General features: G+C 33.2%; 1 protein-coding gene across 5 annotated transcripts in view; it reads left to right on the top strand.

Moving 5' to 3' along the window:
- LOC150107285 (LIM domain-binding protein 2-like) overlaps nt 1-13,045 on the top strand; it is a 412,695-nt gene that overhangs the window by 26,052 nt on the left and 373,598 nt on the right. For all 5 annotated transcript variants that reach the window (XM_090391781.1, XM_090391780.1, XM_090391779.1 and 2 more), the window contains exon 2: nt 9,040-9,173. The gene's annotated coding sequence lies outside the window, so the exon portion shown is untranslated. The remainder of the gene's footprint in view (nt 1-9,039; nt 9,174-13,045) is intronic.

Raw genomic sequence — 13,045 nt, 5'->3', positions numbered from 1 at the left:
GTTATTAATCAACTGCAAAACTTACTCATCTGTTCTGAGAAAGGTGTACAACAGTTATTTTTGAATGCCAAGATTAGCATTGATTCCATTTTACAGATCAGGAGTAAATAAAGTTGTGTGAAAATCTGCAATATATACAGACAAAGACTATGAAAATATAACAGTGAAAACATCAATTGTATCATGAGTAGAGAATCTATAGAACAAGTAAAACATTTCAGCTGTTTAGGCACAATTTTTAATGAAGATCGAAAATTAAATATAGAAATTCACAATACAACAGAATTAGCAAAGCTGGTATAGTTGGGGGTCAACTGAATATATGAAATAGGAGATAAATTAGTCAAAATGCTAAACTAGCTACAGTTAATCAAAGAGTGGAGATCACCGATATGGGATTCTGAGGAAAATCAGGGGAGTCAATAAATGGAACCAATTGCAGAATCATATTAAAAATTAGGATTTAGGAAGAAACTTGACACTGTTAGTATTTATGAATATATTTCAGGATGAGTAGAGCAGAGCTAATCTAAGGTGGTATAGTTACTTAAATGAAATGGTAGAGGAAAGATTAGAAAAACACATTTTTTTTTTTTTTTGTAAGGATGGCAGAAAAATACCCAGAAGAAGACTGCTTTGATATAGGTGGATTTATACAGTAGGAATTGTCTTAGAAGATCGAAATATAGGCTCTAGCAACACTGGAGTCCTGACAGACAGATTAATTTGGAGGAAAGTTTCCAATTGGTAATGATGTACACGCTTCATGCAGCACTGTCATAATATCCTGTACATCCCTTGTACTTATCAGGAGCCTGATGATGACGAAGATAATACTGCATATGTATATATATAGACATTATTGATTGCAGAACCTATAGCATATTAGTACCTTGATGGAGTCAGGATTTTGCTTCTATTAATTATATATAATTTTTATTTTATTTCAACAAACTGGAAACCCTGTTCAAGAGACCAATCATGAATCTTTTTCAAGTGATTTCATTTCTCCAGTAAGTAGGGCTTTTGCCTCACACCGACCGATGAAATTCATCTCCCACCTAAAACCATTCACAAAACATCCATGCCCAAGACGGAATTCGAACCGCAGCCTGTTGGTTAGAGAGTGGATATGCTAACAACTCGGCCAGTCTGGCAGCGTACAACCAATGTTGTTATGGTGATATTGTTATTATATTGTGTGTGTGTGTGTGTGTGTGTGTGTGTGTGTGTGTGTGTGTGTGTGTGTTATAAATGCAGAAATCATCGCGCTGGAGCAGATGTATTACACTGTGATGTGACGGTTCAAAATTTTTCCTCAAGTATTAGCTGCTTATTTAATTAAAACTGCTTTATTTTAGGCCTTTGTGATTTAGATTCTGTCTTTCAATTTGCAGAACAGTTACTTATCAGTGTCCTCAATTTTATTTAAATATTAAAATAAACATGCATCATTATGAGACTGCTGTTTGACAAATTTCATCTCCATTTGAATCTTATCAGATGTGAAAATATATCAGTTACAACTATTTTAAATTGATATAAGGAGTTCTTGGTATTTATGGAATGTTGTTGGAACGTCTTTATAAACATTTCAGGCACTGCTGTAGAAAAATGGACGACCAACCAATAGATCTATTTCCATGCATTCCTGTAGTTGCATGCAGCAACACCATATTGTGAATTATTCGAAAAATAGCCATTCGACTAGTGACAGCGTAAGAACTAATTTACTGATTAATAAAATTTTACAGAACTTAGACTTTTTTTTTCGTAATTATTATAACATTATCTAAGTACTCTAACACAATGACAAAAGTTCCATCATAAAATGTGTATAAATTTGAGATCATCCTTACAGCATAGATATTATAATTATAATTTTACAGTTGTCTAATCTGTAAAATTCTAATTTTAACCGATATTCACATAATTTAATCTTGGAAAGGAACTACTATTAGTTTCAAATGACAACCTAATATTTGATATTAGGACTCCGTTTCTTGTTAATCTTTCTCCAGCATGATTCCGCACAAAATTATTCTCTCATGCAAATAAAGAGACATGCAAATTCACCTCCTTCCCTTCCCTCGCCACTTCCGCTTTAAAATTGTTCTAAATATTTCACTGCTTCCAATTTTCCTGTATTTTGATTAGTATAGCGATCCTCTTACTATAAAATAGAATGTTTAATAATAGTACCTGCGGTCAATAATCCATAGATGTCATTAAAATTTAAACTAAAAAAAAAAAGTTGCTTTTCCTGATCATTCTTATTTATTGAAGTGTGCACATTCTGATACAGTGTATTAATATCCTGAAGATACCAATTTAACATTCACCAAATATTGGAAATAATAAGTAGCATATTTAAGTTATTTAGTCAATATTAATTTCCAGAAACAACATCATGTTTAATTTTCAACGTAATAATCCTAAGTACCAGTTATGTCTAGAATTACCTGCAGTTTTCTTTAATTTGAAATGTTAAGTTACAGAGAGGAAATATCGATATGCGAACAGAAATAAAATATATATTTTTTTTTCTGAACCTTAGAAAATGATAAATAAATGCCCTTAGAACAAAGATTTAATGAAGATATTAAGCTGTGTATTAATGGAATAACGTGTAGAATATGTGTATCACGATGGGGAAAAGAAGAATCTCTTATGTAATTAGTTTAAAAAATAAGCTAACCGGCGAATCCTGTAGGAAAAATATATAATTTTATTAAACAAAACAATATTTTATTTGACAGATTAAACCTATTAACTGGCTTGTCATTTTAATACAGTAATGTTCATCTCCTTTATTTTTTGTTATTAATAAATGATAATGCGATTTTACTGAAATCTACAGATAAAAAAAATTATGATTATTATGCGGGCACCTACAAGGAGTACGAAGACTCATCGCAGGCGATCCAATCTATCCATGCAATCTATCATACCTCTCCTTGAACCCATATTAACAGACAAAGCACTTACAAATGAATCTGGCAACACACTCCACTCATTCACAACTCTCCAAGCAAAAAAATCTAGTCCTCACACCCCTACTAACCACACCTTTATACAACTTCCAGGGATGATCCCTTGTCTGGTCCCTCTAGCAAAGTGCTTAAAAACATTTAAGCAACTTAAATGTTTCTATCATATCCCCTCTTTTTCTCCTATCAACCAACTTCTACAATCCACACACCCGCAATCTATCCTCATAAGGAACATTCCACAGGGCCACTCACAATATTGGTCACTCACCTCTGAATCCTCTCCACCGCTTCCTCATCCCCAAGAAACTCAGGGGACCAGACTTGAGCACGGTAATCCAGATGTGGGCGTATCATGGCCTAAAGAGGAATACCAACTTCCTTATTTCTACATGTTAATGTGTTCTTCAATAGCCAAGTAATTGTATGGACTACCTTAGCAAATATGTCCTATACACTTTAACTCTCTGTCTACCACCACCACCTCTATAAACCTTCATCTATTTCCTGGAGCAGTGCCATCAATGTGATGCATGGCTTGTAATCTATGTTTCACAAAATGCGTAACTTTACATTTCTCCACATTAAACTGATACCCATTATCTTTTGCCCGTGCTGACAGCCTATTTAAATCGTCCTGGCATCTTCACGTCGCCTTGATTAACTATTACTCTACCTAATTCGCATCATCAGCAAACAACTGAATAATTCCTTTCAGGTTATTTCCTATATCATTTATGTACAAATCAAAGAGCAAAGTTCCCAGCACTGAACCTTGCTGCATACCACTAGTCACCTGTTTTCGCCTTAATTCTGCCTCTCCATATCCACTTTTTGATATCTGTCCAGCAGCCACCCTCTTATTCACTTAACCAGTGTCATATCCATCCCCATTTGTTCTAATTTGAATAATAGAGTTTCATACGGTATTCTGTCAAATGCCTTTTCAAAATCATCGTGTTAGCTATTTCCTTTATCCAACATAGCTGTTACTCTATTATAAAAATTTAGTAAATTACTAAGGCATGACCGATCCTTCACAAAGCCATGTTGACCCTCATACATTGTTATATTTTTATTTACCCATTCATAATTTTTTTTTTTTAGCTGTTGGTTGCATGGCCTACCAATGCAACCTACATGGCCTACGCTAATACAAGGTGACGAAAGCATGGATGGAAAATGTGTCGTGTTCGAGCAAGTGTAAAGACTTTAGACAACTCCTCGCAGTTGTTCCTAATGTCGAGAAGTTTGATATTTGTCATAACAGTTAATAAGTATCAAGGCTACACTTCTAATTGTGACATTATGCAACGTGGCAAAACTCTTTACTGATTTACGCTTACGCGAAGATCCATACTTTACCGTACAGGCGTTCGAAACTAAATTCGACGGAATAGCGTGGTTAATCCTTATTCACGTAGTGTACTATGTCTGTATATTGCATGTGTTCTTCAGACCAGTTTTCTTGTTTTGAGGGACGAAAAACGCGAGTTTACGCGAGAAAAACCCTCCACCTCCGATTGAGTCCGAATAATTCGCTATTTGATTGAAAATATCTGATAAAGGTTTCTCACGTCATAGACGGGATCGAGTCCTCGTCTTTCCAACCAAAGGGCTCATCTGTACCAACTGAGCTAGGGTATGGGAAAATATAGGTGGAAAATATGTTGTTTTCGTGGTAATTGGCGGGATGTAGAATTTCTGTTTACTGCTTCCATATGGGAAATGTTAAATCATTTTTGCTATAACGCCTAATAAATCTCATGCCAAAACTTTCTACAAATCTACCTATTTAGATGCTTATTCAGTCACAAACAATTATAAGTTGCTTTCAGCAGAACTCGCGCTACTGAATAGGCTAAACTTTTATTGACAATTGGGCAGAGTTAATTTAAAAATTATGGAAAGTTATTTAAAAAATTGTGCAAATGATGTTTTATTCTAACGCGTTTTTACACATCGGCTTCTGTTACCACAAACCTCTTTTTACACAAATTAAGGGCGAAATAACCTGTCCACAGTAAGTATGTAAACCCAAAATGGTTCTAGATTTAGGTTTTCTAATAATGTAGTTACCGGTTCAAGAATGCTATTATTTATACTTTGTCTAGGATCATTTCTGTACATATTGACTGTTCAGTTTGTGGCATATAATTTTGTATCTTTTCGAATCGTTTTGATTATGTTGTTTTGATTGATGATTACATTTTGATTAATGCATCTAAAATAAAAAGAATGGCTGACTGACAGATATCAAAGAGTTGTACATGGGGATGTAAGTGTGCAAGATTTAAGATGACCAATGGTATACCCTAGGGATCAGCCCTTAGTCCATTGTTATTGTCTTTACATTAATGACATGGGGAAGGATTTGACAGGTGATAAATTTGATGATGATGATGATGCAAAGATAGAAAAGTAATCAGGAATGCAACTGACATTCAGCACTTGCAGATCGATATGAATAAGCTAGAAATATGGGCATGTGAAAATGGTTGAATGAGTAAATGTAAATTTATGCATTTTGGTCTAATGAGATATCTAATGGCATATTATATTGGCAGGATTATGATAGAAGAAACTGATCAGGCTAGGGATCTCGGAGTTTTAGTAGACAGGAAGTTGAAGTTTAGGATCCGTATAGCAAATGTTACTAATACAACTTAGAGAATAACTACATGCTAAACGAAAATTGACATGTAAGGGTAAAGAGGTCATTTTGCCTCTTTACAAGGCTTTCATACGACCTCATCTGGAGTACTGTGCACAGATCCAGTTTCCTAATATCCGAGGTGATACGGTGGCTTTAGTGCAAAGGAGAGTGTGTTGAAGATGATATCTGTAGTGTAGAATGTAAATTATGAGAACAGATCGATAATTACTGGACTGTAGGCATTAGCAAACAGAAGAAAGAGGGGGAGTGAACATATAAACTTCTAAAAGAGTCATACAGGATACCAGTAGATGAAATTTTTCATTTTATGGAGGTGGGGAAAGGAGGAGAGGACACTCATTGAAGACGCAATGAATGCAATCAAGAAAAGGGATGAGGACTAGATGTTTCTCTCAGAGAACAGTGCGTGATTGGAATGCCTTGCCTTTGGAGGTGGTGTGTAGAGTGAATGAATTCAAGATGTGGAGTGAATGGTATGTGGCCTCCCTCGATCAGTCCCCGATTCCCTGAGAGTCTGTTGCAGTAATAATAACAACAACACAATGAATGTAAACAACCTTGTATGTATGTATGTAATCCTTGATAAATAGTAAATGGCTTTAAAAATCATTATTACAACAGTCGAACCTAAAATCTTTTTGGACTTGTGTTATTTAGACAATTCATTTTATTTTATTTTTTATTATAATTGCAGCATACGTTTGCGATGTTTCACACGTTTTCTTTAACTTATAGCACTAAAAATGTTTAACATAAAGTCTAACGCTGGTCGATTTAAAACAAAACTGAGATGTCTAGAGAAATTTTAGTAAAATATTACTGATACCAGATTTCACTAAATTAAAATCCGTTCCACCAGATTGGAATTGTTATATACTTATTGAAGGCCAAAATGAATGTAATAAGCGTACTTTCGCACTTAACAAAAAAAAAAAAAAAAAAAGACGCTTACGTGAGTTACGAATATTTAAAGTGTGGAGTATTCAATTTTATCTCAACAGGTGGTGTTTAATGATCTATTCTCGTGGCGACAATTATCTTTTTAAGAAGTATTATGTAATTCCAATAATGCTTAACATAAGGCGGATGTTAATGATTTTCGAGTCTTGTTAAACCGGCTGGTACAATTCTTTTTAATCACGTTTTACACAATCAACGAAGTAGTGATTTTTAAACGGTAGTCGCTTGCTCAGTGTCAATCTCCTGATGCAGTCCACTTCGCATAATTATTTATTAGTATATATAGCTAAAACACCACATGGAAATATATTATTTTCATACAGAAAAGAATTAATGATTTTCATAATTTCATTTTATGTTTACCTTACGCAAAAAATAAAACAACCATAAACACTATTCGATTATTATGTTTATTGTTTAGGTATATTGTTTGCCTTTTTTATGTACTCGATTATTTATCTGTTATGTTTATTTTTGATTTTGGATAATGTTAAAGATTCTTTTAAAAATGTTTCATTTAAACACCAGAGCTACTTTAGCCAACTTAATGCGCTAAACTGTCGTCTATCTTGACTTGCTTTTCATTTAAAAAGAACTCACCTCCCCTACGAAATTACAGGAGAGAAGGGATGTTCTCATATGTTTTCGACATCTACTTCTCTAACACTTACAAGGTATCAAGTTGAAAACACTGCCCACATATTTCTGGTTTAAGTTGGATTCAACGCGCAGAATATTTGGAAGTTATTAGCGAACATGTGACCACTATGCTACGGACAGCTCGCCTGTTTCATTCCATATGACTTAAATTATTGTTGCGATAGAAAATGGAAGCATTATCACATCTGCTTTAAACTAACAAACCAATCAAACTGTTTTATTATACGAAGTTTATTCTAGACAGCATGTTATAAATGTAATATACTATATGAACACGTAGACATAAGAACGTTTTTGCTAATCTAAATAACTAGATATTTCAGTCTGAAACCTAGAGGTTGTCTTAGGTGTAACTGAAAGTTCAAAAAGGTAGAACAGCAATGGATTTCATAAGCGCGTATGAGCCTCGTGCTAGAATGGTTGCAATACAATAGAAATGAAATCGATCTTTCCTTCCTGTTTTACGATTTCGCATGAACCCAACTTGTACCATGCAGGCTTTGAAACAAAGTCCGACGGGATAAAGTGCTTAATCCTTATTCCATTAGTGTCATATGTCTGTATATTGCGTGTGTTCTTCTGTCCGGTTTGAAAAACCCGAGTTTCCGAGAGTATATTATGTATAAGACAGGCTAACTAACCTTCAGATGAAAAGCCCTGATAAAGGTTCTTCGCTTCAGAGACGGGAATTCAAACCCAGGTCTTTCCAACCCGAAGGGCATCATCGAAACCGATTGAGAGCTACGGAGGCTCTATAAAATCGATACATATACAAAAAAATAATAATAATAAATAAAATAAAATAAATAAATAAATAATAATAAATGATAATAAAACAAATAATAATAATAATAATAATATAATAAATAAATAAATCGCGTACACTTAATAAGAATAATACTTTCCCATTTTTGGGAAAGTCTTATCCTTATTAATTGCAAGCGATTTATATATTTATTTTATTATTTTTTTGTTATTATTCCTTTGAAGCTGGCGTATGGTTGTTGACCATAAAGGAAAGTGCAGGAATGATGGCATCCAGTTCAGTGGAATGGTGTTCATGATTATACCATACCTGGAGGAAGAGTGTATACGATGGAAACATAACAGCTTTGATCAGAGGAGTAGTTGATTAACTGAGTTTATTCCGAAAACTAGTTAACAGATGAAATATGATTTAAGATAGTTATTGCGAATATGAAAAGAATTTTTTCAATAATAGTTAGCATATGTATTCCTCAGAAGCAAATGTTTTCAGAAATTAACAAATATCGTTACTTTTAATGTTTAAGCAAAAAAAGATGGAGTTTACATTTATTACTAGCTAGTTGCTAATTAATAACAATTTAAAGAGCAGTTTGCTCCAGATTTTTTTCTATTTCTTTAATTACTTCAAATCGATTCGCTTCGTTACAGTTAATCGAATTTGTGTACAGTAATTTTATAAAAATCATGTTTTTATTTTTATTGATTTTTATTTAAGACTTATTACTACTAAGAAGAATTTCTGTAATAAAATTTACTTGCCAACACCTGTATGGCTTTTACTTTCTCAAAGTCTTTTGCATATTAAAATATTTTAATATGCAAGTATTAAATATTTGCATATTCAGGATACTTTCTCAGTTAACAGTAGATGGATATATATTTGAGTGTAAAGGAAACGTCAGAAACAAATTGTATTAAAAGAAGTATGGTAAGTTTAAGAACACACATGTTGTGATGTTAAAAGAACTGAATTGTTTACCTTAGGAGAGCAGTTCTGAAGAGAAATAACCTGGCAACACTGGAATACTTATCAGACACCGAACACTTTAAACGTACGCTGAATAAGAGCTTTGGAAAAATCTGAGAGGAAGAAGAAAATGAAATATGATAAAATACTGGTGAGTATAAATATTTTCTCAAATCAGGATGGTTCAACCATTTCGTTTTTAAGAGTTTATTCTAATTACAAATATCATTAACGAATCTCACACGTTCGATGTTCGCCTTGGCTACATGACTTTATCAAATGGCAATATTCACGTTGTTTTCAATATATTGATAAATAATTTAAAAACAGCTGCTAATAGGAAAAAAAAGTGCAAAAAGTTGTCGTTAAATCTTGAGTCTAAAAATTAACATGGCTTATAACATGTTGATTGTAAGAATATTAAATGGTCAATTTTTGTTATTATCCAATATTTAACGTTTCACTTTCATAAGCTGTAATAAAATGAAGCCATTTCATACATTCTTAAAATATTGTTTGTGCTATGATTTCATTTTAACTTATTCTAGAATTACGTTTTCATGCATTTCAAAAATATTTTAGAACTTATATCGTAGAAACAAACCGTAATCACGAATGTATCGCATGTTGTTCATGTACCTGTGGTTGGATCACCCTGACATCCTATTTTTTAAAATTAGAACCCAAAGGGACTTTTTAAAAATTATTTAATAATTTATTTATGCATTATATCATGAATTTCAAATTAGTAGTGGAGTATAATAGCATTTTAATAGTGCTTTTACATAGTTCACTATTTTATAATTCATAGGCTCCGGTTTCTTATATTTATCGTCATTCTCATCCAAACGCGGGATAATTAGCGCCTCACCCATCTCTTTTGCAGTGTGTCGTCGATATTTCTAGATTCTTTCTTCCATGCGCCCATAGTCGCACACATTGAACGGCGATCTTTCTTTCCATCTCTCAATATTTCCTAATGTTTTGTTTCATATGAACACATAGTGATGTTCGCATCATGAAAGCAAACAATCAAAATTTAACAGAAAACTAGTAACAACAGTGACTAAGAGCCGAATATTGTAGCGAGTTATGGACTATTCGCAATTATCATCAGTCGTTGGGGTCAAAATGCCAAAGTTCGACCTAATGCAACTCTTGTTTTCAGGTTGAATACTGTTTATCTGCTACTATATAGGTGTTCAATAGAACAAACTCGATAAATTTTAGCAAAACTGGTTGTGAAGATTAAATATATTTCATTAATGAATCAATAATTTATTAATAAATGAAAACATATTTTATAACAATGTCATTCAAAGTCACTTTGCTCTTCGTTAATGATAATTAAAAAAAAGCATAGGAGTTAACCGGACTGCTTGTCGAATTCGATCACTGATATACCCTGATTAGTTACTACTAATGTAAACATACTTCTCTTAAATCCCAGAGTGGGTATTTCATGTACAGCAAAATCATGTAAAATTATCCTGTAGTTTCTAATTAAACAACGCATTACAATGTGAACCGCTGTATATCTGATATGTGTCATATACGAAATATGTCATATTTCAGTGGTAAAGGTTTTATCACTAATACTCCCAAACTAGTCTAGATGCATTTTCTTGTTATGAGTTGGTTTCATGCATGTCATCAGGAAAGCAAGATTATCGTCGAAATGCACGTCAGCCCTTCGGGATCATATTCATTCAGTAATATACCACATCATTTTTGCTGAGGTGGCTGGATTCCAACGTTGTATTAAGACGATCATACTCCATTCCGCAAATCAGTGTAAATGGAAAAGCGCATTATTTCCATTCTGTTGGTCTCAGCCTTATTAAGCATGTTTAAGACTATTGGAGAGAAACTACTACGACAGCGACTCATGCCTCTAACACAATCTGAAAACTTTTGCTTGTTTGTTTGTTCAAAGAGACCCTAGTTTGAATTCGTTCAAGACTCGAGAACATTTCCTAGTCATTTTCAAATGAAGTTGAATTTTCACTGTGAAATTAAGGTGGTATGATTTTTTTTGCTTTCAAGAAATTGACAGGGGAAAAAAGAGGCAATTCAGCTGTAAAGTATACGCAGTGGACAGAGATAATACACTTACCGAACCTGTGAGAATTTCTGGATTTCATGGAAGATTGGCATAGCATTCCAAGTTGACATTTATAGTCGTTTCGATTCCATCTTATGCACCTTCCTATAACTAATTTGCCGGTACAGGATTATAAAAAAAAAAAAGCTGAACTATTTAATTTACTAAAGTATTTCGATTAAATTTCATTTAGAAAGTATTCAGTTAATTTGCACACAATTGGCAAGAAATCAAAGTTACAATAGAAAGAATCACTGAAAAAAATGTCACTGGCAGCACATCGATTACATGGTGAAAACATTTTGACTTAAACCAAATCTTATAAGCTTCATTAATGTTGCATGTGAAAACCAGTGTTGCTAGTGAGATATTGCACTAAAAATTTGCCTTTTAGATTTTCTTCAACATTTTTAAAACATCATTACCTTCTTTTGGACCAAATAGTAGCCAAAATTCTTTAAAATATCTCTAGATAGCTAAAATATTAGCTCGCTTGATTACGTATTAGTGATTCTCGTATTTTCTATCCCCCCATTTTCAGTTATATATGTTCTTTTTAACTGCTCAACTTATTTTAAAACCTAACATGGGGAAGGGAAAAGTAAAATAATAATAATTGTTTTCAGATATGCTTGTCAGTGTTGCATTTATTTATTGTACCTTAGCTACTGCTGTAGTTACAACAAGCTTGTTCATTATTTATTTATTTCAGTGGTTAATCATCATTCAATTCTTGATATGTATTCTCAAGAGTAGGATGTACAAGATACTATGATAGTACTACATGTTTAAGTTTACATTATTACTAGCTTCCTATCAAACAGTCCTAGATCGATGGCAGGTTGTATTCTGCCATCAAACACCTGCTTTTCTAGTGGATGATCGCATTCGCTAAATTTTATCGCTGATTCTTCGTAAGAAGCGGAGGAACAACATAGTATAATCTGCTGGACGACAGTAGGAATCATCTTTTAGGGTTCCGAAAAAGTGAAAAATGGTGATTCAAACATAAACATTCGCAACATTATATTTTTTTATGTGGACTTTAGGTGGATTTCTCATGGTGGTAGCCCTGAATTATCCCGTTATACAATGGCAGTTTGTTTTTTTTTCACCCGTACGAACCTTCTATGAGTGTTTTCGTTTTTAAGATTTAATTACTGTTTTTCTATATAGGAAATGCGTATTTTTCATAAACGAAATCGAGATGGCACATCTGTGTTGAAGGTTGAACGTTTCTGTTTGTCATCGTTAATGAAGATATGCAATTGTAGTTATATTGTTTTAGACTTAAAATGTTTCGATACTTTTAAACTTTAATTGTCACGCGAAATTCACAACTAGCATTAACTGTTCATTTTCCCAGACTAGCGAGAAACCTTTTCATGTTGTGACAGTTTCTTCACACCTTGAGTCTTACTACTTTTCTTATTTTTTTTTCACCATCACTCTTGTGTGAAGAAAACTTGCTTTCTTCTGAACAGAATATTTGAATAAAAATGACAGCATTGGTTTCATAAAAGAACTTAGGTGAGCTCGTAACGTTCAATAATTATATTATAATAAGTCCTAGTAAATTATGAAGTCTTGGCTTAATCATTTTTATTATTTATTTATTTATTTTTATTTTTTGTATGATATGGAAAATATTTATTTCCAAGGTTTTCACACTGAAATGCAATTTTCATTTTAGCAATGCTAATGCTGGGAAAATGGCACAAAATATATTGTTTTCCGCGTATTTTTATTAGGCCTTGTAATCCTTAGCGTGGCGAATTTCCAGGAATTTAGTGCATGAATTTCTTTGTTGGACAGTTTAGGGTTAGATACATCGACTCGTCAGCTTATTAAAGATACGTGCCTGTCTAATAATGTTGGACTATACGACTTCAGAATGACATCGATGACCAGTCCTCAGT

Source organism: Typopeltis vanoorti, chromosome 4 (genome assembly GCF_054136105.1).
Source record: "Typopeltis vanoorti isolate ZY-2024b chromosome 4, IOZ_Tvanoo_1.0, whole genome shotgun sequence".
Lineage (NCBI taxonomy): Eukaryota > Metazoa > Arthropoda > Arachnida > Uropygi > Thelyphonidae > Typopeltis > Typopeltis vanoorti.
Note: the sequence above shows the minus strand (reverse complement) of the source record. Positions and strands in the feature narration are given on the sequence as shown.